The following is a 25251-nucleotide window of genomic DNA, read 5'->3' as shown; positions in this document are numbered from 1 at the left end:
AGAAGAGAGGCTGTGAGTTTGCTGCTTCTCTAGCCAGTTTGCCAATCTGAATGGAAATGGCATGGTCTAGCTGCTTAATAACAAACACTAGTTTAACATATATCTGGTGGACTCTCAGGAGCAAGATTACTTTTCTGATATAAAATTTAGGCCTTACTGGAAACTAACAGGCTTTCTATTGCTAAATTCCCTTCTCCCAGCTCTGTTGTATAGTGTCTGGAAGATGCTGAGCTGGGCTGGGCTAGAACCCCTTCAGGCAGCAAGGACTAGATTTGGAGAAGCTTAGTGCCCTTATGTTGTGGCCATGTGTGCTACTGTTATGTGGATGGGAAGGATGGGCTGGGAATTGCTTGGCTATGATGCTTCTCTGCATGGTGGAAGAATGGGTTGTGCTAGCCTGTGTTAAGAATGTTTTTGAGGAGGGGGCTAGTAAGAGACTGCTGAGTGGGTTGAACGACAGTATCCCTTACAGGGGTCATGTGGAGGCAGTGTTACTCTGGTAATTTTTTTTGTGGAAAAGGTCTTGACTACATTGGAGATGCTCCTGCACTAGGAACAGGATTGTTCCAGCTGATTGTGCTATCATGAGGAAAACACTCCTAGGCAGAGTTTTGAATAGGGTCCATGTGACCTCCCTGAGTTGCAGGTTCTCTCGCTGATGGGTTCCATACCTAACAGTATTTTCCCAATTAGTTGGGATATGCCACCTATTCACTTTCACTTTGGGAAGTGACAGGTTGCTCAACATTCACCTGAACAGAATGTCAGTTCCAGAACCAATGGCTAACCCTGATCTAAACGATCAACTTAAAGGACAAAAATTACTTCAAGTGAGGGTTTTGGCTAACTGCTGAGCTTTTCGTGGCTAGATTACTGCGTGTTTTCAGCTGCCTTTTTCAATTCTTTTTTTGTGGTGATGTTAGGGGAGGAAAAATTGTGTCTTTCCATTATAGTAGCAACGCCCTTGCATTTACTAAATCTTGCTGATGAAGAGTGACTTCAAATAATATCTCCTCTGCTCTTTGTCCAATCAAAGTAAAACATTGGTGGTATTTTGTCTATAATAGGAAGGTAACGATTTTTCTTTGTGTCTCTTATTTAATTCGTCAGAAAATCAAGTTAATTTAGTGTTCCTTTCAGGAGCTTTTACAGTAAGCTTCTGAAGGAACATTCATTTTCTCTTGGTCTTGGGAAAACATTGCACTTGAACTGTGAAATTCTGCATATGAGAAAAAAGATGCACCAACAGTGTCTAAAAAAAAGTATTCTGTCTAATCAAATGAAAATCACCAAATTATTTTCTAACCTGACAATGTAATTCTCCATCATTGGGTTTTCCATGGGGGAAGAAAGGGGCTGAGGGACAGAGGATTAAAAAAATGCTTAGAGTCAAGCATGTCATTCAATGTGAAGATTAATCATGAGCGTATAGCTGAAACTGAAGTTTCAGGCTTGTTGGAAGTGAAAGAAATGGTTGGTTTTTCAATTCATCACCACCACCCATTTCTGAGTGTCTGTAATGTGGAAGCATGTAGACAGAAGGAGTTTGCTGATTTCAGGAAGGAGATATTTTTTTTTCTTAAACATAGCTTTTCCAGATGTAGTGAATACATGTTATTTAAAATCGTCTGTTCTTAGCTACAGTTCTCAAAAGTGCCTATTGATTTAAGTATTTCATTTTTTTCCTATTTTGCGTAGGATATGAAAAAGAGTGATATTTTGAGCGTAAAACATCAACACTTTCTTCAGCTCGGGTCTTTTAAGAATTGATGGTACCTCAAATCAAAGTTTACTTAAAAGCCACTGTAAGCATTTCCTGTACAAAATAGAAATGCTTCTCTTCAGAACAATTAGTGTTTGCTCTGGTATATAATGAAGCTTTGTACAGGAATTTAATGTTTGAAAATAAGAAATCAAGCTAGGGTGCTGAAGATTAAAATGTCAAGAGTTATTAAATTTTAGTTGGTATATGCCTTTTTGTTCATGGGCAGGTCTGCAAACATATTGTCAAGTGCTTCCAAAGTATATGTAATATTTACTGCAAAACTCATTACTGATCTATTTGTGCAGAATTGCTTAGTATCACTTTAAAGTGTTCATTGTGCCATGTCATAAATGATAATTAAAATAGAAGAAAACTGACTGTAGTTATGATAGGTATTTTATATAAGGTGAGTTTATATTAGAAAAAGTAGTCACACAATTTACACAACACAGTGGTGAAAAAGGTTTGTCAAAAGAAAGAATTTAACTATTATCCACTGCTTGTAAAGTGTACAACCAAATATATATTCAAGGATGTATACAAGGTGGCTACTTATTTTAAGACATTAAATAGATTTCTAAAGTAGTACTGTAATAAAACTCACTCTTCTGTTTGGAAAACTTGTTTAAGCCCATCTTAGCGCTAGTTCATACATATATTTTCTGGTTTTGTAAAGCCACCACAATATGTAAAACATTTTCAACTTTTTACCGTATAAATTTATCAATACAAGAAATACAAGAGGTTGCTAGAAATGTCCATACAACCTTGATGTTTTCATCAAAATAGTGATTTTTATAGTAGTTTTCCCGAATGTATAAATCAAGTATCCTTTAATTTTCATGAAAGTTGACTTCTATACTTTTGATGTTTTGCTTGAAAGGATAAGGGTTTTTTTGCACAAAGTCTTTGAAGGCACCATGACATACTACACTTTTTGAATTAATACATATTTTGAAAAATGTTACTTCAACTGCAACAACTTCCTTTTACGGTCTTAAAATGTAGGTCTAATGTAAGCATGTGCCTATCTTTGTACATGTGCTTGGGTTGAGCAATACTTTTCAGTGTTGGAGAAATAGAATCCAAGTGTGCCCTTGAAAATGAAAGCCATACTGAACAAGGGTCCCTTCTAGTGGAAGGGTCCTAAGGGACCATAAAAGTAGAATTCACTAGCAATTGTACAATTTGGCAACTGAAAAAGTTTTGCATTTATTATAACAGCAATATTCTGATTGTAAGGAATTACTTCCTTAAAAAACAGTGATTATCTAGCATTTCTTCATCATACTATCATGCCCAATTGAGAAGAAATTGTGGCTAATCATACATGATAGCGTAAAGGGTACAAACAGTATAAAAACATATATCTAGGATACAAACTATTAAAAAAAAAAAAGAAGAAGCTGAAGTGGGATCATGTATTCAGATATATAAGGAAATCGTTTTAACAAACTTGATATTTCAAAATGTATAGCCATAACGTGGCAACTAGACAGTTCCTATATTGTACATCTGCCAAGCAAGTGTGCAGTTATGAATAGCTGCTAAAAGAAAGCACACACCTATGATCCCCAAAGGAATATTTGATAAATATCAAGACCATCCTATTTGTACATGCAAGACATTTATTTAACCTTTATGATAGGAGTATAGCTGCAACCTAATATTTCAAAAAAGATACATACTTTTTTTAATTAGTGAAAAATAATGTAATTAGTCTTTTTGGGGATATGATATTATTTAACTTGAGTGATGTATGACATGTATTTTACACACTGGGAACATAGTTATACAGATAAAAGATCTGCCAAATCATGATTAATTTCAAAAGATTTCCCAAACTAAACATTAGATTCAGAAAGTGCTTGACTTGTCAGTCTAAATGAGCATAAATTGTCTTCATTTCATCCTGATTAGTCAGGTAACTTTTACTAAGAAAATCTTTTTTTTTTTTTAACCAAACTTTTTTCAAAAATATATCAAATCTGCATTTGTTTACTCATGCCATACTGACATCCTTCTATTTCACTCTTGCATTTATTATGGCTTTATTAGCTAAGGTTTTATTCATTAATGTTTTTTGGAATGTTGAAATTCTATATACATATATTTAATTTAGAGTGTTTTATTACACAGCTGATTTATTTATTTATTTTACATGCACTTTTAAAAACATTTTAGCTGTAGTTCAAATAATGGAAAACCAAATTTTTTGTCTGACCATGAGCTTGTAGCTTTTAAAAATTAGTTGTCATATTTCCTGTCTGATCATAGTAGGGTGTAATCCAGAGTACCCTTCACTGTGACATGTTACTCCACTCAGTCTGCATAATATCTTCCGTGAAGGCTTATGAAAACACACTCCACCCTCAGCATGGTTTAGTCCCTGAATCCTCCTCACACTCTGGCAAAGGATACCTTGAGAGTCACAAGTTAAAAGCCACATTTTCCCTCCTATGTCCATGGTGAAACATCAGAAGTTTTGTTGTCCTCCCTCTTTCTGCAGACAAATTCAAGATATTTGTAAATCTCTTATCCTTTTCACTACAGTAAAAGTGACTGCATTTTTTTGTTTGACTGGAACCTGGAAGCTGTACCTACCTCTTGTGGGCTTAGAGATCTGGAAACCCTCAATAGAAAGGCATGTAGCATCCCCAACTTACCATTTTCTGGGTTATTTCTGGTTTTTGAAACTTGGATTCACATTGCTTTTTTTTTTTTTTTTTTCCTGGACAGAGTAATAATAGTCTTCCCTTTTAGTACTGGGTTATGAGCTACCTAGCTAGTCCTCTTCTGAAGGAGGAAGCCACCCTTTGAATTAATGTCTTCTTCCACCTCTCCATCCTCTGCTCTTACAAAAACATACCTGTATGTTTTTCATGGCTGTGCTCCATTTCATCACCCTCCCTGGAGGTTCTGCTCTGGAGACAGCATTACCTCACCTGGCTCTCCAGTCCCCCCAGAAAGTTCCCAATGGGCTTTGTTGTCATATCATTCTCAGCTCTAGAATATATAATTTGACTTTTCCAGCCCATAAATGCTATCAGAATAATCCCACCATACTCCCCAGCAGCCTGAATAAAAGCCAGTTCCCCAAAGATAAGATGAATATTTTGCATTTTTGTTGCATCTAAGTGTTTTAGTTTCTTTGTATAAATTACAAACAGTGCTTTGCAGAATTAGTTGTCCTCTAACTTTTTTCCTTCTACAAAATATAAACTTAAGCTATTGATTGACCTAACTAGGAAACATCTTTAATGAACAGATTTTTACCATTGAAAATGTAATATGTCAATTGTTTTGTCCTGTGGTTTTAAAAATGTCTAGATTATATCAAAATGTTGGTGAGTAATTGAAAAACTGAAATAGAAAGGAACACCTTACAGTTTAAAACTATTTTGAATGGTGGGAGAGGAGAAGGTATGATTTCTGCCTACTGATATAATGACATAGCTGCGTACAGTGGTGAGAATAAGCCATGCCATCCTGAGACTGTGATTTGACTTTGAGCAGTAGAAAGCTTGAGAAGTGAATAAAATGAGGTGTGATTCCTTTTTTGGTTCTTAGGTTTGGAATCTCAGCACTTCTGTGATTAGCAACATGGCTCTTTGGGCATTCTGTCTTAAAAATAAGCCAAATCCATTCTTACAATAGTTTAACCTGCATTAAAAGGAAAAAAAAAAATGTAATCAATATCTTAATTTATTTTCAATCATGAAGATTATTATTGTGTCATGAAGCACAGGCAGAATGTTTTTGTCAGTACAAAAGTAATACCATCTGGTATTTCATTTCAATTATTATACGAAGCTTAGAGTAGATTTATATTATTTTCTGCCAAATCTGTCTCAAGATATACATATCCCTCCATTAAATCACATTCATTATGTGATTCATTATCATTCTGTTGATACTAAAGTACAACGTAAAGTTATAAAACATTTATGAAATCTTCACTAAGGAGGCTGATATGAAATGGTGATCCATCCTTTCTGTCTTAGAAGAACGAGTACAATGCATGGCTATTTTAAGACGTGGGTTGAACTGAAGAGCCATAGGTGAAGAAGTGCCTTGCCAGTCATGTGTGGGCTTTTATCTGAATCTGGAGACTGAATGTGATACAGAAATAATGTATAGTGATCATAGTATTGTCTAGGAAAAAAAAAAAAAAAGAATAGAAAGCATTAGGCATATCTGCCCTTCTGTCAAACCCCACACTTTTCATTCAGCATCCAGAAGTTTGGCCTCCTCACCTCCTCATGCTGCCTCATTAGTTCTGGCCCATTGTTCTCCCTATCTGTAATTTTCTGCTTCCCCCCATGCAAAATGATGCTTAGGTTATATTCCTGACCAGACACCAGGTCCAGATCTTTTTTTTTTTTTTTTTCCCCATTAAAGTCTCATCTCTTATGATCTGTAACATCAAAATTCTCTTTCCTTTGCTGACTTTTCACTGATTTGAGTATTTTTTTTCCTGCTGGAACAGCAGCTTTCTGCTGGGGTTGCCTCTTTAAAAATTATCGAATACTCAGAATTTTCCAGCCGTGGGCACTTCTTGATGACTGACTTCATTCCTTAGGCCATTATTTATTCTAGATGATTTCCACAGGATTGCCTTTCTTTTCAAGGCAAGAATGAAAGATTAATATTGCAGCCAGTCTTTCGGCAAATTACTTGCCCATCAAAAGTTTGGACATTTGATAAAACATTCATTTTCATAGAATCATAGAATTTTAGGTTCTTGTACAAGAAAATTACATTCTATTTATATATAATATGTCATTATTTATATCACTGTATCTGTTTTGGTATTGTTTATTACAAGTTGTATGTGACCAAAGTAAGTTCAGATTTTCTATGGCATTTAGTCTTTCTCTTATTTTTTTCTATGAGCTGTATTTTATTTCAAAAACTGCTATTTTTTCTTACATTATTTTCAATAACTCCCTCCAACTTAATTTTTCTTTCATGGCTTTCCTTATATGTGTTCTATCACATCATCTTATTTCCTGCTTTATTTAATCCACTCTTCTATTACAAATTTACCCTTCTTTCATGTCATCTTCTCACGTCGTATGGTCATGGGTGTATGAGGTTATTCGTGTCACTTCATATACAAGTCCAGGCACTCTATCAGGCTTTTTAGAGAGCCAGGTTTGATAAGCAGGACAGAAAGAAACACTTCTGAAATAATCTGAACCCTTTTATTCTCAGCCCAGTTTGTACAGAGTGACCTGAAATTCCTCTATTAAAAAAAAAAAAAAAAGACATGTAGACATTATGAGTTTAATGGAGATATTACTGGGAAAAGGAGCTTGGTCCAGTGCTACACAGAAGGCCAAGCTCCGTGATCAGAAAGCCTGTATTTACGCATTTCTGATACTGTCAGCCATTCTCCCTTCCTCTTTCGCCTGCTGTTGGCCATCTCCTGCCTTCTGTGGAATGTAATAATTTAATCCTTTTGTTGACATGTTTGGTTGCATACCAGGAATTTAGAAAGTAAAAGTAAAGAGAGTAAAAATAAATAAATAAACAAACAAACAAACAAACAAACAAACTTATTGGGCAATAAAATGCCTAGCAGAACACACATTGGTCTTGTAGAGAGCAAAAGAGGGGTTGCCCAAATTGATCTTTATAGCACCATATACCATTGTGTTTCTTTCATAAGTTGCTTCTTTCTATTGAATCAAGAAAATCTGTTTCATCTCTGTTTTAATGGAGAAGTTCTGCTCTAGGGTTTTCAGTCTATTTGACATCTCTCTAAATTCAGTCTGGCTTTTTCTGTTCTCTGAAGTCTAATCTCATCTCTCTGCAGGGTATAAAAAAATTACTACTCACTCCCAAAGGTGTTTAACACAGGCTTACCAGTTTGCATAGTCCCATTAATTTTCATAACGCTGTAGTAAGTACTAAGCCTGTCTTTCCTCGTGCAGACTCTCAGTGACTGTGAAGTCAAAAACAGCTCCTGGGAAAATGCGTAGGTCAAATCCCACAGCTGTGGAGGCATATAGAGGATGAGTATCTAGTTCCAGAGGTATTGCGGCAACTGTTTTTTAATAGCAGAGGATAAATGTTCTGTTAAAATAATTATTTTCTTTTGTAAGTGATAATGCATGCAGTAGTGTTCACCTGCACAGGATCAGCCTCAGCATAGATGGAAGGAAGGCTGTGCTGCTCTGTATTGGGTGAAGCTGTATCTGTTAAACATACAGGCAAACTTGTCTAGCTTTGAAAGTTGTAAAGTTTGCAACAACAAAAGGATGGAGTCCGTGACCTTTGCTTGGTTCTGTATTACTTACTGAAGTGACAGTAAATTTTCTAATGTTTTGCAATTTGGTTTAGAGTAGGGGGAGATAACTGTCCTTTTGGTTACAGACTACAGATTTGTTGTAATGTTGTTCATCGTATTTTCCATGAGTTCTTATAATATATTTGGCAGACAAAAGAAACAAGGCAGTGTGTCTCCATAGCATACAGAAGATAATCTTTGGAAGCGGCTTTTAATATGATGAAAACTTGCTGTGGAAATGAGTCATTCAGTGAACAATGACAGTAAATTGTGAAGTTTGCTTGAAAGTTTTAACCCATGAAATGGAGTGCTTAATACCATTTTTAAAGATCAGGACCTCATTAAGGCAGGTGTTTAATCATATAGATAGATATGGAAGTCATCTCTGTCCCAAGTTTATAGCCTTAATTAAGCTCCTCATCCACAATCTGAAGGACAGGGTCTCCAGGACTACATAATTTTTTGTGACATTCTATACTTGTACTTATGAAAAACCTATTTCACGTGCCTAAATTTCCTGGGGAGAGGATGGGGGAAATCAGATGTAATCATCTGTATTTCCACAGCAGTCTCACACTCATCTGATTTTTTTCTACTAATTTTAGTAGATATTTTTTATTATTGTTATTATTTTCATTTTTATTTTTTACTTCTGCTCATTTATTGCAAAATCAGCCATTTTGTATTTTCAGGAAATAGCATCTGACTTTTATAGGACATAGTGAATGCCAAGGGTGCATAAATATAGCAGCAGCTGACAAAGAACACTTAGGTCTAAATTCTGCTTGCCTTTCTGTCAGGCTAAAGATCTTTGAATGACAAGTGTTTGAAGCATTGACAACAGCAGATACATTCTCAGGAAGTGTATCAGTACTTAGTGTCAGTCAGCTGGTGTTAGCCCTGGGATCTATCATCTCCCTTTAGGTTTTAATTTAAGCTCCAATTGAAAAACTTAACTGAGAAGGAAATACTTGTTTTTCAGTTTCAAACTTGCTGACATAAGGTAGTTGTTGTATGAAATTTGAATTGAGCGAGAAGAGAAATAACTTTTTAAGTATGAAAGCACATAATTAACTGTACAAGTGTGAGTGTAGTCACCGCTAACAGTTTTTAAACGTTTATGTGCCAGCAAAGTTAGGGTCCATAGTAGTAGTGCTTTTTATTTAAAATACATAAATAAATGTTTTTTAATATTTCAGGCTTTTTTTTTTTTTTTTTCTGATTGATTTTCATTGATTTCCTTAGTTTAATTCCTCTCTTGTTGCTCTTCAGGAAGGACCTGTTGCTTATTTTTCACTTTTTTTTTTTTTTTTCTAATGTATGTAGAAAGAGTAGGAAGTAGGAAGAGTATGATAGAAAGAACATCTTTCCTTTAAATAAAAGTAAATGGCTAAGGTCTTGCCTATCTTTTGAAGTGGGAGCCTCAAAGGCTAAATTTGACACAGATTGGTACAGATAAGAGGTATTATTTGGATAACTAAGGAGTCATTTGCCATGAACAGGTTATACTGATGAAAAATGTAGGTTTCATTTTCAGGAGAGGAGAACAATATGGTTGATAACCTATTTTCTAATATAGATTTCAAAAGAACATGCTTGAGAAAATATAATAAAATCGACCACAGTGAATGAAGTGCTAATAACATACTGAAAGATTCTATTACCATATTTAAAAATCATTGCAGTTGGGTATTAAAGCTTAATAAAACTTGAGATACAGGAAAATTTGCTTTGTGATTTCACATATAATTTGTTTTAAATGAAGTGGATTGTGTTTCTTCAAACAAATAAACAAAAATATATATTTTACAGAATAATAGGCTTGATTGATACAATTTGTCTAAACACAGCAAAAGATGTCATAACTTTAGCTGACTCCTGCTTACTCACATTGTGCGGGGGGTAGGAAGGCTGGTTATGAGTGTTTTCTCTAGACTGGAACCCTGCTTGGATTTTCATGTAAGGTACCCTAGAACTGAAGGAACCAAAATTGTAAGTTTATTTTGAAAGTGTAGCTTATATGGTTCTGTATGTATATGATAGTATAATTCTGAATATCTGAAGAATCCTACTGCTATTCATTTTTAAGAAAGAAAAAAAATAGTTTATTTGGCCAAGTACTTCATCAACAGCTTTTGTCGTTAGTACTAACAGCTGACAGTGAGTGATAGAAGTGTGACTGTAAGGGGGCGGCGGTAGCCCAGCGGCCAGAGGCGCTCACCCGCCCTCCGCCCTAATCGGCGAGAAGTCGCCAGGGCCGTGGGTTCGAGACGCGGCCTGGGAAGGCTTACGCCGGTCTCTTTTTTTGCGGCTTGTGCTTAGCAAGAAAAAGAGGGTTTATAATCTTTGGAAAAAAGGGCAGGCCACTGAGGAGGACTACAAGGATGTAGCGAGGCTGTGCAGGGAGAAAATTAGAAAGGCCAAAGCTCATCTGGAGCTCAACCTGGCTACTGCCATTAAAGACAACAAAAAATCCTTTTACAAATATATCAATGCGAAACGGAGGACTAAGGAGAATCTCCATCCTTTACTGGATGCGAGGGGAAACCTGGTTACTAAGGATGAGGAAAAGGCTGAGGTGCTTAATGCCGCCTTTGCCTCAGTCTTTAGCGGCAATACCGGTTGTTCTCTGGATACCCAGTGCCCTGAGCTGGCGGAAGGGGATGGGGAGCAGGATGTGGCCTTCGCTATTCATGAGGAAATGGTTGGCGACCTGCTACGGAGCTTGGATGTGCGCGAGTCGATGGGGCCGGATGGGATGCACCCGAGGGTACTGAAAGAACTGGCAGAGGAGCTGGCCGAGCCGCTTTCCATCATTTATCGGCAGTCCTGGCTATCGGGGGAGGTCCCAGTTGACTGGCGGCTAGCCAATGTGACACCCATCTATAAGAAGGGCCGGAGGGCAGACCCGGGGAACTATAGGCCTGTCAGTTTGACCTCAGTGCCAGGAAAGCTCATGGAGCAGATTATCTTGAGGGTCATCACGCGGCACTTGCAGGGCAAGCAGGCGATCAGGCCCAGTCAGCACGGGTTTATGAAAGGCAGGTCCTGCTTGACGAACCTGATCTCCTTCTATGACAAAGTGGCGCGCTTGATGGATGAGGGAAGGGCTGTGGATGTGGTTTACCTTGACCTCAGTAAGGCTTTTGACACCGTTCCCCACAACATTCTCCTCAAGAAACTGGCTGTGCGGGGCTTGGACTGGCGTACGCTTCGCTGGGTTAGAAACTGGCTGGATAGCCGGGCCCAGAGAGTTGTGGTGAATGGAGTCAAATCTGGTTGGAGGCTGGTCACAAGTGGTGTCCCCCAGGGCTCGGTACTGGGGCCGGTCCTCTTTAATATCTTTATCGATGATCTGGATGAGGGCGTCCAGTGCACCCTCAGTAAGTTTGCAGATGACACCAAGCTAAGTGCGTGTGTCGATCTGCTTGAGGGCAGGAAGGCTCTGCAGGAGGATCTGGATAGGCTGGACCGATGGGCTGAGGTCAACTGTATGAAGTTCAACAAGGCCAAGTGCCGGGTCCTGCACCTGGGGCGCAACAACCCCAAGCAGAGCTACAGGCTGGGAGATGAGTGGTTGGAAAGCTGCCTGGCAGAGAAGGACCTGGGAGTATTGGTTGATAGTTGGCTGAATATGAGCCAGCAGTGTGCTCAGGTGGCCAAGAAGGCCAACAGCATCCTGGCCTGTATAAGAAGCAGTGTGGCCAGCAGGTCTAGGGAGGTGATTGTCCCCCTGTACTCGGCTCTGGTGAGGCCACACCTCGAGTACTGTGTTCAGTTTTGGGCCCCTCGCTACAGGAAGGACATGGAGGTGCTCGAGAGAGTCCAGAGAAGGGCGACCAAGCTGGTGAGGGGTCTGGAGAACAAGTCTTACGAGGAGCGGCTGAGGGAGCTGGGCTTGTTCAGCCTGGAGAAGAGGAGGCTCAGGGGCGACCTTATCGCTCTCTACAGTTACCTTAAAGGAGGCTGTAGTGAGGTGGGGATTGGTCTGTTCTCCCACGTGCCTGGTGACAGGACGAGGGGGAATGGGCGAAAGTTGCGACGGGAGTTTTAGGTTGGATGTTAGGAAGAACTTCTTTACCGAAAGGGTTATTAAGCATTGGAACGGGCTGCCCAGGGAGGTGGTGGAGTCACCATCCCTGGAGGTCTTTAAAAGACGTTTAGATGTAGAGCTTAGCGATATGGTTTAGTGGAGTGCTTAGTGTTAGGTCAGAGGTTGGACTCGATGATCTTGAGGTCTCTTACAACCTAGAAATCTGTGTCTGTGTCTGTGTCTGTCTCTGTATTTTTTCTACAGCCAAACTGATACAAACATTCAGTGACGACAGGGAACAGCATTAGCGTCATGTACAGAGTCAAAGATCAGTTCAACGGGGATTTTAAAATGATTCCCTTCACAAATAAACAAATTATTTTCCTACTATTTCTTTGTTGTGTACATCATAGTAATTTACAAAACATCTAAACAAAAAAGGTAAAATAATAGTGAATCTGCATGGAGAGAAATGGAAATTAGCTTAACAGCGCTGTTCAATCTTCAAGAGTCCCACCAAAGAAAGGATTACATTCTGGGATCCTTTTTTTTTTTTTTTTTAAACATTAAAAGGCTTAGCACATGTTCACATTGAAGATGTCTTAGCCGTTACTAAAATGGTTTACAGTTTGATCTCTGTATTTCAATTTAAAACATCATGACTACCTTATTTTAATTATACCGTCTTGTTCTAAGCAGCAGTAAATCACCCTAAATGCTGCATTCCTGATTAGTTGTTGTATGTTGAATATATTGTTCAGTATTATCAGGCTCTGTGGCTTATCAGCAATTAGGTATTTGTTTTAAAATGAATCTTAGGGGAATATATATTCTTTACTGAAAGGGTTGTTAGGCATTGGAATAGGCTGCCCAGGGAAGTGGTTCAATCACCATCCCTGGAGGTCTTTAAAAGATGTTTAGATGTAGAGCTTAGTGATATGGTTTAGTGGAGGACTTGTTAGCGTGAGGTCAGAGGTTGGACTCGGTGATCTTGGAGGTCTCTTCCAACCTAGATGATTCTGTGAAATGCACCTATCCTATTCATGTAAAATGAAAGTGTTGGGACTATAAACTGGTCAGTGATAAGGCCATGGATGATCATTAATATGACATACTATTGAGAAATTTGAAGCATGGCAAATTATGACAGCATATGGCAAATTATGACTGTGCATATCTTTAGTGATAGGAATATTTTTCATTGTAAGGTAATTTTCAGGTGTTTTAGAGCAGCATGATGTGATAATTCTTTCTTTGTCCTTTGCCCCCTATTCCCCCCCAGTATATGCTGCAATTAAAAAATGTAAAATAACAGCTGCTTCTAAAGTTATCTCAGTTCTCAAGCACATTACATTTTTGTGCCTTGTGGTATTCAGCCACTCCAAATACACACTACCTCAAAGCTGTTCTTTCTCCTCAAATGTTTGCAAGCAAATCCTTGGTTACACGTGAATTTTCTAGTGTGAAAGAGAGTTTCATTCTGATTACACAGTAGAGCAACTGTTCATTGTTATTTTGAGGTTGGTGAAAAAATAGATGTCATTAGCCCCTACTGACCCCTTACTTCTTTATATGAATTTTGCACTATTCCCCTTGGCAAGCAGCCAAACTGGTTCTTAGTTGAGTATGACATTGTCAAACATGACTTAGGGCAGCAGAATCTGGCTGATTTATTAGTAATTTTTTTCTTCTTCTTCCTGTCATCAATGTGATACATGTAAATATTACTAATGAAGAGTTAACAAAAAGAAACAGAAAGAGAGCCAACACATGTAGCTTTATCAGATGTCTTCTGTGAAAGTCCTGTTTGCTGTTACCTTAAAGGTATTCCTTGCCACTGCACTGTGGACCACGGTACTAAAACAAATCTTACAGAATCATCTGACATATGGTGTTGTTATGATCTTACAGAAGCAGTAGTTGAACACAAAAGAGAAAGAAAAATCTCAGAATAAAACCTGGAAGTTTTTATCTTCCATTTGTTGCCATAACCAGTCTCTTTTGCTTGTTACTGGGTCACTCTCACACCTCATGATCCCCCTTATCCTTGCATTACCCCTAGGTCAGGCATAATTAAGAGCTGCATAGTTTTCCCTAGCTACTGGTTCTAAGCCTAGGATTTCATATTCCTAAAAGCTTTCTAATTACATAAGAGTCGATAGGGTGAGCCAATATTGCCAAAAGTGAAAATATTCACATATAAGATGACTGCATCTACTTTCAGTCATTGAAACAGAGAAATTTTTGGGTGTTTTTTCAGGCATGATTAGTACTAACATTTCCAATTAAGTTAGTATTTCCATGTTTTTTTCTCTTTTGTATTATTATCTTTTTGAGACAAAACAGTATCCTTATCAACTGAACTGGAGTACCTAGTCCAGCTTGTGAACTGGGATCATTTTATATTTTAGTAGTCCTATATAAGGAGAAAGATTTTCTACAGCTTAAGTTGTGAAATAATAAAAAGAGAAAACAAAACAAAACACACACACACCTTCAGATATGGATGGGAGGATCTGACCAGATTTGGTCATAGCTGTCTGACGACTGTACATTGTGGGTTTATGAGAGCTGAAGAAAAAAAAAAAAAAAAAAAAGTAGTTTCAACAATGAAAGATACAAAAGAAAAAATCTGTTCAAGTAAAATTTGCTCAGCATTGCAATTATTTATGTATATAGGATAAAGCTAGCTGCAGCTTAGCTAATCCATGCAGACTGATCATTCTGCACATTTTGGAGACTGCCAAATTACTGTCATCTCACCTTGTTCTCACTTGTATCACATACTTATTTGCAGTTTTCTGGGAGCTGTGGAGTAGAACTGGCATTAAGAATCAAATATCAAATAAGGCAGTAGCATAAAAGAGATGTGTCAGAGGAGCTCTGTCTTGCTACTTTGAATTGATTTTTCTCTGAACTTGAAGTATAATTGCATTTGATAACACAAAATTAATGTAAAAGCTATTTTATATTTGTTTGCTTGAAAAGTTTATTCAATGTATTAAAAAGTTATTTCTGCCCCAGAGTAAGACCTAATTGGTTTGATTTCATGGTTTTGTTTAGCAAGGGAATTATCTTGCCTTTTAACTCAAAGCCTTATCATTTATTAGAATAAATCTCTGTGTTTGTCAGGGTGGGGTAGGGAGCAAAAAGAATTCTTATGTTTGGGAATTTTAATTTCTTTTTAGAGAGAAATGAGGTAGGAAAATACTGTATGCCAGTAGGCACATTTCTTCTTCTTCTTTTTTTTTTTTTTCTTTCTATCTGCATTAGTGTTCAAATTCTCTGAAAAGCTTCATTCTCTTTACTAAGTATGCTTTATTTATTGGCAGTTGTTACATAATATTAGTTTAACACCATTTTAAAGTTTTTTTTTTCCCTGAGATATTTTAAAAGACTGATTTGTGTGCTTGCAGTTTTCTTTCATAAGGCTACAAAACACAGTACATTTATACAGTTAATGCTTAAACTTTTTAGTGCTTTTAAATTTGTGTGTCTTTTTGCAACTTCCGATTGTCAAGAAATACATAGAAATGCATTTGTTAATTTTGGGGATGATTGGGAAAAGAGGATAGTTCTGTAGAAATTCCAGTTACCGATTAACATTTTCATTAAAATATTTGAGTCATAGTTAATTTGCACTAGGATTTATTATCTGAGTAAACCTGACCCATTAATCCTTCTAGGTCTAATACTGTCAGCTAATGTCATGATTACAGGAAGAGTACACGATGTGCTATAGCAACACAGCTGTTCTACCAAATTTTTAACTTAAGATTGCCATTGTGCTGTTTATCAGACATGATAAATTATTTCATGCTAGCCACTCTCATGTCCACCTTTTTAATACCTTCCTTGTCATTATATGTGCCCTTAGCCTTACAGGCTAATGAAAAGTTCTTGTATCAAGTCTGATTACTAGTCTAATGTTTTCCAGGCATGCTTGGTGATGAGCTTGGCATATGAAACAATTTCCTACAGTAATAAAACTAATTAAAGTGGGTAGTCATCCCCACATCACTCTTTAATGAATTATAATGAGCTCATTAATCTCTCTCGTCTCACTTGCCACATATGTTGGCTAGGCTTCTCTGTGGGTATGTTGGGAAAGAACTCTTGCCCAGAAGAAATGGACGCTGAAAAAAAGCACCCATTTTCCCTTGTTTGGAAAAAAAAAAAAAAAAAGGCAACACCCCCCCCCCAAAAAAAAAAAAAAAGTGGAATATGCTTTTTAACCTACCTAATATGCTTTTTAACCTTACCTAAATGGGGCCTACAGGAAAGCTGGAGAGGGACTCTTGGTAGGGAATGTAGTGATAGGACAAGGAATAATGGCTTTAAACTAACAGGGGGGAAGATTTAGATTAGATATAAGGAAGAAATTCTTTACTGTGAGGGTGGTGAGGCACTGGAACAGGTTGCCCAGAGAAGCTGTGGATGCCCCATCCCTGGAGGTGTTCAAAACCAGGTTGGATGGGGCTTGTAGCGACCTAGTGTACTGGTAGGTGTCCCTGCCCATGGCAGGGGAGTTGGAACTTGATAATCTTTAAGGTCCCTTCCAATCCAAACCATTCTATGATTAATAGTACAGGCAAGGCTCCTGGTGAATTAATTAAGTACATGGACATTGCTCCCAAACTCTGTTTATTGTGAAGTTTGTGACTTTGATTCTAGGTTTGTGAAGGGGTGCACAACTGATTTTTTTTTTCCCCTTTCTACAGAAAATATAGAAGACAAGGATTTTCTATATATCTGGTCCCTTAAGATTTACTCAGAAGAATTATTTGGAAAGGAACATGAAACAAAATAGAAAATGCAATTGTGTGGATGGATGTGTTTACCCCCTGCTTGAGTGCTACATGTGATTCAGATTACCTAGGTCTAGTGAATCATACAGTATAACTAGAAAAGGTGGATCACAGTTTTTGATCAGAGGTACAGGGTGGCTGTTATAAGAAGTGAGGTTATATAGACAGCAATTCCTGAGCTTGAAAGAGATGACAGAAGTTGTGCAGTTAACATGTAGTCGTATAAAACCAAGGGATACATGGGGAACATGAATAAGAAATACTTATTTATTTTCTTATGATGGAAACAATGACATTGTTCAGCAGCAGGTTTGAAACCAAAGGAAAGCTTGGGGTTTGGGTTTTCTTATTATGGTTTGTCTGTTTTCTTTTCATGAATGTATGATTTATTTGGAGTGTATCACCAAAAGAGGCATGGTACCGTGAATATAAATTCTAGCTCAGGAAGAGCCAGAAGGAGAGAGTAAATGGAGTGGTTATATCAGGAAAAATACATTAAATGCAGTTATACATTTCCACTCCTGGCTGCTGTTCATGATTTCTGGTGGTTGGATGCATCTTGAGCTTGACCTGGTATGATCATTCAGTTTTATGTTTTGCAGTTTATTAATCAAATTGCATTCCTTTAAACTCCATGCTGTTTATTTTCACTGCTGCAGAGAGCAAAATTCAGCTGAAGCAAAAATAGCATTAATTTGCTCAATCTGTAATTCACAGTTCACTGACAATTGGATCACTGTGAAGAAAACATTGTTTATTTAGCTCCATATTCATAGATGTCTGAGGTTAAAGTAGCGTAGCCTGCATAGTCTTTTTAAGTGTTACCTTCATAGTAAAATACCAATTCAATTCTAGTATTCAAATGAATGTATATGCCCTAAATTCTTCCAGTAAAATATTTGATCACATATTCTTAGTAACTGTACTTAAGTAGAATATAATATAGAATCATAGAATAGAATCATAGAATATCCCGAGTTGGAAGGGACCCATAAGGATCATCAAGTCCAACTCCTGGCACCGCACAGGTCTACCCAGAAGTTTAGACCATGTGACTAAGTGCACAGTCCAGTCTCTTCTTAAATTCAGACAGATTTGGTGCAGTGACTACTTCCCTGGGGAGCCTGTTCCAGTGTGCAACCACCCTCTCAGTGAAGAACGTCTTCCTGATGTCCAGCCTAAACTTCCCCTGCCTCAGCTTAACACCATTCCTGTGGGTCCTATCACTGGTGTTTACGGAGAATAGGTCCCCTGCCCCTCCACTCCCCCTCGCAAGGAAGTTGTAGACTGTGATGAGGTCCCCCATCAGCCTCCTCTTCTCCAGGCTGAGCAGGCCAAGTGACCTCAGCTGCTCCTCATATGTCTTCCCCTCTAGGCCCTTCACCATCTTCATCACCCTCCTCTGGACACTCTCCAACAGTTTTACATCCTTTTTGTGCTGTGGTGCCCAGAACTGCACACAGTACTCAAGGTGAGGCCGCACCAGCGCAGAGTAGAGGGGGACAATCACTTCCCTTGACCTACAAGCAATGCCGTGCTTGATGCATCCCAGGATACAGTTGGCCCTCCTGGCTGCCAGGGCACACTGTTGGCTCATATTCAGCTTGCTGTCAACCACAACTCCCTGATCCCTCTCTGCAGGGCTGCTCTCCAGCGTCTCGTCGCCCGGTCTGTACGTATAGCCAGGGTTGCCCCATCCCAGGTGCAGGACCCGGCACTTGCTTTTGTTAAATTCATGTGGCTGGTGATCACCCAGCTCTCCAATCTGTCCAGATCTCTCTGCAAGGCCTTTCCACCCTCATCCGAGTCCACAACTCCTCCAAGTTTGGTGTCGTCGGCAAATTTGCTTAGAAAACCTTCTAGTCCTACATCCAAATCATTTATAAAAACATTGAAGAGGACTGGCCCTACAGTGGAGCCTTGAGGGACCCCACTAGTGACCGTCCGCCAGCCAGATGCAGCCCTATTTACCACAACCCTTTGAGCCGTGCCCGTCAGCCAATTGCTCACCCATCGTACGATATTTTTGTTTAGTTGTATGCTGGACGTTTTGTTCAGTGGGATCCTATGAGAAACCGTGTCAAAAGCTTTGCTGAAATCCAAAAAGATCACATCAGCTGGTTTCCCTTGATCGACTAGATGGGTGATCTTATCATAAAAGGAAATCAAATTTGTTAGGCAGGACCTACCCCTCGTGAACGCACGTTGGCTGGGACCAATGACTGCATTGTCCCCTAGGTGCGCTTCAATAACTTCAAGGATCATCCTCTCCATAATTTTACCAGGCACTGATGTGAGACTGACAGGCCTGTAATTGCTAGGGTCTTCTTTCGTACCCTTCTTGAAAATTGGCACAACATTTGCCAGCTTCCAGTCTACTGGGACCTCTCCAGATTCCCAAGATCATTGAAAAATAATTGAGAGAGGTCCTGCGATGACGTCAGCCAGCTCTTTAAGCACCCTGGGATGAATCCCATCCGGACTCATGGACTTGTATGGATCCAGGTGGAGCAGCAAATCCCGCACACGTTCAGGGTCAGTTGGGAGTTTATTATTCCCACCATTATGGTCCTCCAGCTCAGGGCACCCTGGGTCCTGAAGCCCATCAACAGTGTTGAAGACAGAGGCGAAGAAGGCATTAAACGTCTCTGCTTTGCCTATGTCATTGTCTGTGAGCAGACCTTCCCCATCTAGTAGCGGAACTATGTTTTCTCTGGTTCTCCTTTTCCTGTTCACATATCTAAAAAAGCCTTTTTTATTGTCTCCCACAGACATGGCCAGCTTCAACTCTAGTTGGGCTTTGGCCACACGAATTTTCTCCCTACAAACACGAACAGCATCCCTGTATTCCTTCCTTGTTGCCTGACCCTCCTTCCAGCAGCTGTACACTTTCTTTTTTCGCCTAAGCTCCAGTAGAAGATCCCTGGTCAGCCAGGCCGGCCTTCTGCCCCACCTGCCTGACTTCTGATATTTTGGAATTGCCTGATCTTGTGCTTTTAAGAGGCAGTGCTTAAAGGTTGACCAGCACTGATGGAAGCCAATGCCATCAAAAGCAGTTTCCCAGGGGACCTTGCTGACTAGTTCCCTGAGCAGCCTGAAGTCTGCTTTCCCCATATCCAGGGCTGAAGTTTTGGTGGCAGTTTTCCCTCTGTCACCATAAATTCTAAACTCAACCACTTCATGGTCACTATGACCGAGATGGCTGCCAATTGCCACATCCCCCACAAGACCCTCTCTGTTCTCCAGCAACAGATCTAGGAGGGCACCTTTCCTAGTTGGCTCCCTTAGTACCTGCACCAAGAAGTTATCATCTAGGTGCTTTATGAACCTCCTGGACTTGCCCGTGTGAGATGTGTGGTGATCCCAGTTGATGTCTGGCAAGTTGAAATCCCCCATAAGGACAAGGTGAGTTGATCTCAAGTTGATCTAATAATGAATCACAGAAGGCTTTATGATTGTTAATTCATCATTTTAGGGTGCACCTCAAACTCCGTTTGACTTCATGATCAGTAAATGAAATGTAGAGCTGCTTATATAGAAGAGTCATTTGAACGCTGTAGTTGCATTAAAAGATGACGTACATAACAACGTCTGTTTCTGATACGATCACATCATCCAAATGTTTTCATTCCAAAACTTCTGAAATGATTTTTTTTTTTCTCCCCTCCTGGACAAGGAAAGATACACCATAGTGAGACTGCTGGTATTCAGCCAGGGTGGCCTCAGAGGATCACTTCAAGTTGTTGTGTTCTGCTTTAACGGGGATTCCTGAGGTGTGGACTTGCCTTTAGCCTTTTGCTGTGCCTGAGCAACAGCTGGTACAGCCATGTGAAGAGAGAAACAGGAGAGTAAGTACGGCCATGGCCTGAAATGAGTTGTCAGGACTCCTGCCAAGGCTAACTGCCCTGGCACTGAGTGCCAAAAAAAAAACAACAAAGAAGCAAGTTCAATGTGCTTTGCATATGTGAAGAATTGCAGCCAGACAATTCATTCTTCTCTTAGAGGGACTGAAAGGAATTGATATGACAGATATAAATTGATACAATACATAGAGCTAGAATGAATTAGAAAGGAAAAAATAAAATAACACTGGAAAGTGAACTGTGTATGTACATAGATATCATGATATAAATACACTCTGGTGTAAATATATGCAGGGGCCATCTCGAAGGTGGACCTGTGACTTCATTTTGAAATGTCTTCAACAAATAATGCAGTCTCAGGTTCTCTGCTTCATGATACTCTTAAATAATCTTAAAAAAACAAACAAACAAACATTAACAACAACAACAATAAACAAAAAAACAATAAACAGTAGCAACCAATAAAACAATTACCTGAGGGGATGGGACAGGACTTTTTTGAAACCACAAACTGTAATATCCAGAACTCTACTTACATGACTAATCTCAAAAAGCAGTTTTTTTTCCTGTTAATAAAACTGCATGTTGACATGCTACTTTTTAAAACAAGCAGGATCTCAGTTTCTAAACACAACATGGTGCTTTTCTACAAATTTCATGTAAGATCTTCAAAAGTAATTGCTGCTTTTCAGATGCAAAGTGGTATAAAGTTAACCATAAAAGACATCCCTAGCCCTGTACATAATCTAGACTCCTATATTGCTGTCATAAAAATCCTGTTGATGTTAAAGTAACCAGTGTTTTCTCTGAATGGTCTTGATAGCTATTCAGAAACACCGAATTTGCTGTATGAGTCTGCTACATAACTTAGAAGACTTCAATTGTCACAGCCTTTATGTAGCTCTCTGGACCTGGCATTCAGTTCTAAATTTCTTAGTTTGGGTTGTTCCACTTAGGATGATATTTTTTAAGAAACTACAAACTAAGTAATTGCTGATTTTTTGTATTACCCTAAGTTGGTTAAGTTTCTGCTTAGCTGAAATTTAGCACATTTATCAGATGAGTTTTATAATATTTTAATTTTATGGTGCTATTTTGGCAGCATATTCATTTTGGTATCAAAGTCAGATTGCCTTACATTTATCTTCCATACTACTTGTTTAGTTCTGTTTATAGCACTTTGTGATTTCCGCAAGTACAATATGCCTATTGGCTTCTAGGAATGAAGAGGTATAGTTTTCAAAATGGAAATGATTATGCTTTTTGGCACTTACATATAACCTACTGCAGCTGTCTTCACATGTGCAGTACAGTTTGTCATCCTGTGACCTGATCTGATGAGAAACAAGTTTGCTATTATGTTTAGCAGTTTCCCAGATGGACAGAATTAAACTAAAATAGGAAAATGCTAGCACTGAGATATATCAATTGCTGTCATAAAGTGAGACTGAAAATAATTGAAAGGCTGATAATCTGAAGAGGTAAAAAGATGATGATTTGAAGAGCATCCTGACCATAATCACATACAATAACAACCGTAAATCCATACTGAATATAAACTAAATCCTGGATTTATTTTTTATGTTTTTTAACAGTATCAGAGAATGTAATCAAAGAAAATACGACTGATGCTCTTCAGAGCTGATTTTGCTATTCTTTTATGAAGTATACTTGGAATCCAATTCTGTAAGAGCTGAGAAGCTGGGAGTTGAAATTTAGACTAAAAACTTTTTTTTTCTTTCTTTGATTACCTTAATTTAACAAAAGAAAATAGTTTGAAGACAAAGCACTTTATTTACAGAGCATGCTGTGTCCCCTACAGTCTAACAGTTCTTTTTAAGAACCAGCTGTTAGTTGACTTCTCTTTTTATCACATATTTGCAGTTTTGGAAAAGTCTCTGTTATGAACATGCTTACTATAAGGGAGAGCAGATATCTTATCCTTTTTTTTTTTTTTTCTTCAAAATAATATGAAGAAAAACATTTATAAAAGTAATGAGAATAAGATTACAGTATGTAATACTGTTTTTAACATGTAGTACATAATTTATTAAACTCAATAGAATACCCTCAAAAGCTAAAATGTATTGAGATGGTTTATGAACACATGCATGGAATATATGATTAAATTATTTGGAATGGTAACTAATATTTTCATGGCATCCACATTCTCATTGGTCTGGGATTCTTGATAAAATATACAGTTATAAATTCTTTTTGCAGAAAGGTAAGGAACCACAGTGTCCAGGGATGTTGATATAGTAAACGGTAAGAAATGGTAGATGTTACTTAGCAGAATTTTAAATGTTTGATCTCTTAATTGATTCTGGTTGGCACTTGAACTCAGGTATACTTATAGTCAAATCTGTTATTCTCTTAGGCTCTATAAATACTATAAGGGATGCTACGAGGTGAGAAATATTTTGCATACATTATCATAATCAACATTATAATAACCAGCATTATAGGCAAGATTATTTTTCTAAACATAGGAATACATGGACCAAGAATCTTGTATAAAGTCTGAATGATATAGCCCTAGAGTATTCATTCTTTTTATTTATTTTTTTTATTATTTTTTTAATACCCTACTGTATTGGGGGAGATACTTATTTTGACTCCATAATTACAGCGTAGACTGATAATGCAGCAGTTGCACTCTCTGCTAACAACAGACGATCCTTTTCAAGTCCATTCCTCTTTAATGTCTGCTTTTGTGACAATTCTTTAGAAGGGTACTCTGGTTCTTAGGTAGTTTAATTTTCACTATAAATTCCCATCAGAGTGTGTCTTTTATTCCTCATTCACTTTGAGAAGCTTTCCTCAACAAATGTGTTGGCCTTTCCTTGACTGCCTTCTAATGCACTACAGTTTCACATTGGATAATGAAATATTACCACAGAGTAAAGGTGATCTGTTTCCAAATTCACACAATTTGATATGCATTGCTGCTTGCCCTCTAGACTAATAAATAATGCAGCATTCTACCAGATTCTCATGCCCCCAAATGTTGCAACTACAAGTTATTTTGTTGGTATCCTCCATACAATCCTTCACTGAAATATTTTATGGTCCTTACACAGGATGTGATTGTGGAGCCTTCCCTCCTTTTCTAGCTCTCAAAAGTTACTTTCTGGAAGAACTGTATTCACTGTCTTGGCAACAGATAGTTGGTTCCATTGTGTTCTGTTCTTCTGTTACTAATACATTCAGACAGATATATGGGATACTGAAATTACCCAAGCCTTTCTGCAGTCTGCTCTACTTTTTTCTCTTTTACTCCTGGATGATACTGTGTTTCTTCTATTCCTGTTGTCAGTTGGTATTATAGTAGGAATGTCCTCAAAATATAATAGATATATAGAAGCACCAAGCAGCATTTCTCTTCTCTTTTGTCTTACATTTTGAGAACAAATGATGCCTACAAAAGTACCGTGCAGCCAAATAGGACTACAAAATCCTGATTCTACACTCTGTTCTACGAGAGAAAACTCTTAGCTTCTTGCAAACCCTGTGCGGTGTGGATTGTTTATTAGTACTTCTTTTACTAAACAATGACATAAAAATCTGGGAATTGCTAGCACTTGCCTTTTACTAGCCAGTTCTCGGTAACTTGCATACACATTGATCTGACTGTACAGCAAATTGCAAGGAATTCTTTTCTGAGATGCTTGGGTGGCAGATGAAGTATCCTTTTTGCTGACAATGATTCTGCAGTTAAGATGTTTGTGGTCAGGGATCTGGGTACAAAACACGGTTAAGTGGTATTTTTTAGATCAATATATATTTGCTCTTCAGTTGTCAAGAAGCAATGTATGTTAGAATTTCCCTAACCTCACTTGACACAGGGATCACCAGCCAGACATGTCATGCCATATATATATATATATATATTCCCATTAAGCCTGCTCTTTATTGAGAACTAATAATGAGACAACTCTTTTGTTTGTTACCATTTTTGTGTTTATTGTGTGCTCTTGACAATATTATGCACTTAAACTGGAGTATTCTTAAACTAAGGACAAAACTGTGGTGTATATATATATGTGTGTGTGTGTGTTAATATATTCTCAGAAGTTTTCTTTGGTTTGTGGCTTGCTTTTGTTTCGTTTTGCTTTGACAAAAATAATAGAAACCAGCAAATTTCATAAATGTTTTAAATAAGTCTCTGTACTAGAAAGATATAAGGATGCAGTTCTCCATTTATAGTTATAAGACCAATTAAATTATTATTTTTTTTGGACTGGTTAGTTTGTTGGGTTTTTAGACTTCATCACTTCAGAAATTTAATTTGGGTTTCTCCTCTTGGGTGTTTACTAGAACAACACACAAAAATGTGATTGACGTTTCTTCTCCAAAGGTGTTTAGATTTGCATGAATTCTCAAAATTGTCTGGAGATTTTTTGCAGACCGCAAAAACTGCAGACTGCAATGGAATTGTTTGCAGACTGGCTCGTGGATCTGAATTTGGCTACAGTTTAGCTACT

General features: G+C 38.1%; 1 protein-coding gene across 4 annotated transcripts in view; it reads left to right on the top strand.

Annotated features, from left to right (window-relative positions):
- Positions 1 to 25251, top strand: part of CCSER1 (coiled-coil serine rich protein 1) — a 672229-nt gene that overhangs the window by 349450 nt on the left and 297528 nt on the right. The gene's annotated exons all lie outside the window — the stretch shown is intronic.

The sequence above is a fragment of the Cygnus olor genome, chromosome 4 (genome assembly GCF_009769625.2).
Source record: "Cygnus olor isolate bCygOlo1 chromosome 4, bCygOlo1.pri.v2, whole genome shotgun sequence".
In the NCBI taxonomy this organism is placed as follows: Eukaryota; Metazoa; Chordata; class Aves; order Anseriformes; family Anatidae; genus Cygnus; species Cygnus olor.
The sequence above is the reverse complement of the archived record's forward strand: the minus strand, read 5'-3'. Positions and strand labels throughout refer to the sequence as shown.